The following is a 2,718-nucleotide window of genomic DNA, read 5'->3' as shown; positions in this document are numbered from 1 at the left end:
AACCATTTTCTCTGGTCCTTGATCCAATACAGACTTAAAAATCTAAGGGATTGTGTCCAGGTGTTAATATCATTTAGACCATCTTACATCTAAGCAATTACATTGGAAATGGTGTCTAACTTTTAAATACAAGAAGAATAACTTTAAAAAGTGTGAATTTTTCTTTAAAATATCTTATGAAGAGAGCACTCAGAATTTATCAGAGAGGTACATTCATACACTCCTTGAATACCTAGGAGGTGGGATGTGTTGACAACAACCGTTTTCCCAGGACTCTCTTCACAGCCCCAGTGACCTCCTTATTCCAAAGACCGTAGATGAGGGTGTTGAGAGCTGGAGTGACAATAGAGTGGAAGGCAGAGCTGATATTTTCTTGTTTGGGAGTGTGGTAGGAACTGGGAAGGATATAGATGACTGTGCCTGCCCACCACATCCCAACCACAGTCAGGTGGGAAGAGCAGGTGACAAGGGTTTTCTTCCTGCCCTCATTTGAGGGCATGTGGAGGACAGTGAAAAGAAGTCATGTGTAGGAGGCTAGACTAGCAATCAGAGGAGGGATTAGCAAGCTCCAACCCATCAAATAAAATATGTGCTGAAACCTGGAGGTGTCTGCATAAGCCAGCTTCAGCCCTGGAGGGATCTCACAGAACAGGTGTTTAATCTCCCGGGATTTAAAGAAGGGATACTGGATGGTATAGATGGTATACCCTAGAGCACTTAGGGCTGACAGTATCCATATTATGGCCACCATGAGCCAGCAGATACTCGGCCTCATCAAGACCATGTAATTCAGAGGATGACAAATGGCTATGTACCTGTCATAGGTCATGAAGGCCAGAAGGAGATCTTCTGCACTACCCACTAACAGTTCCATGAACATTTGAAGTGCACAACCCTCAAAGGAGATGGTATTACCTTTGCACAGAAAATCCGCAATATTCTTGGGAGTGATAACTGATGTCATGAGAAGGTCCATGAGAGAGAGCTGCCCAATAAGCAGGTACATGGGCACATGGAGCTGGGCATCCAGTGTGATGACAAGGATCAGCAGTCCATTGCTGGCCAATGCCAAGAAGTACAGGGCTGTGATTATGGCACAGAGCAGTTTAGGCTAGTTACTTTCATCCAGAATCCCAAACAAGATGAATCCAGTTCCCAAGGTAGAGTTTCTGAGCTCCATTCTCTGTGTTCTCTTTATTTACCTAGAAACAAGCAGTTAAGTTTTTCTATTATGCACTTTAGTTTTATAAAAACAGCAGACCCTTGTCCACCCAACAGGACTCCAATATAATGACGTCTTTTCCACTGGTAGATAATGCTGCTTCCTCTTTTGCAAATTTCTTATATTAGGGCTTTGATAAAATATTCAGTCTATGCATACATTAGGTAACATATTAAACATTATGATGTCACCTAAGTATAATTTTACTTAGGACATTAAACCTGAAGTATCTTTCCAGAAAGATTAATTCTTATCTCTCTTAAGATTAAAGAAATACTCTAACCTGAAGCATTGCAGTATAACATTTGGCAAAAGGCTTAATTATTCTAGCTGGTTTTGTGCATGGAAATGTTTTTAATATTAAATTCCATAGTAGCTTAATTGATTTTTTTCATATTATCTTTTAAAAAATATTTATATTATTGTAAAATTTTATGTACATATATATATGTGCATACATATATGTAAGTACCCACAGAGGCTAGAAGAGTTAGATTCCTGCCCCTGGGGTTAAAATCAATAGTGACCCACCCTATGTTGGTGCTGTGAACTGAACTCTGGCCCTCTGCAAGAGCGGTATGCACTCTTAACTACGGAGCCACCTCTGCATCCCCACATCTTTTTTTTTGTTTCTATATTTTGAGACAAGGTATTTCTATGAAGTCCTTGGTTTTCTCAACTGTGAACTCTCCCCTCAAACTCCTCTGAAAGCTCAGATTTTCATCATGCATCAACCATTCCAGCTCATTTCTGTATTTTGTAAGTCCTATTTGATTTGTGGTGCATCATATTGAAGAGGACTAGACTGTCCACTGTAGTCACCTCTGCTGCCCAACCCTACATTATCCATAAGCTGAAAAGAGGATTATTATTTGAAACTAGGTAAAAATCCATTGAGAAAGTGTTGCTTTTAGTTACCATGCATGTGAACATATTTGTTTGCTTTTTATCAGATTATTATACAATGCATGTATGAGAAAACATGAGTACCATTCCCCTCAAAGTAGTTTGTGCTTGGGAAAAATAATGACAAGTAACAAAAGAACAGCTATTTTGTATTGCAAATTAGGCTCAATAATCCCACACCAATACTGTCTTTGACCTTGTGTTCACTTTCCTTCCTGCAAGTCCGTAACTTCTTCAGTAGATAGAAAGGCCACAAGGATGAGGAGCAAGAGCTTCCTTTCTGAAAGGATGCTGTTGGTTCACGGTTCCCAAACCCATGGAGGAGGCAACAGACTCAGGGGTCTAAGAGTGACAGGAATCTGTAATGTATACCATTGATCAGGACAGATGAAGTCAACTAACAGCATTAAGTTAAAATGTATGAAAGTGAACCTCCCTTGTAAAAATCATGTAGCCATGTCACAGCATAAATATATTAACATTTCATTAGTTTCCACTGCCATTTTGGAGGCTATTAATACCTTAGTAGTTAAACTGTATATGAACATGGAATAAATAGCTCCTTAGTTCAGGTGGCTTTTTATTTTATT

The 2,718-nt window shown here is 39.3% G+C and overlaps 1 pseudogene; it reads right to left on the bottom strand.

Annotated features, from left to right (window-relative positions):
• Window positions 1–232: 232 nt before the first annotated feature.
• On the bottom strand, window positions 233–1,180 carry LOC103748900 (annotated as a pseudogene).
• Between the last annotated feature and the right edge of the window lie 1,538 nt (window positions 1,181–2,718).

Source organism: Nannospalax galili, unplaced genomic scaffold (genome assembly GCF_000622305.1).
Source record: "Nannospalax galili isolate Female #2095 unplaced genomic scaffold, S.galili_v1.0 scaffold426, whole genome shotgun sequence".
Classification (NCBI taxonomy): domain Eukaryota; kingdom Metazoa; phylum Chordata; class Mammalia; order Rodentia; family Spalacidae; genus Nannospalax; species Nannospalax galili.
This window is presented reverse-complemented; position numbering and strand designations above follow the sequence as displayed.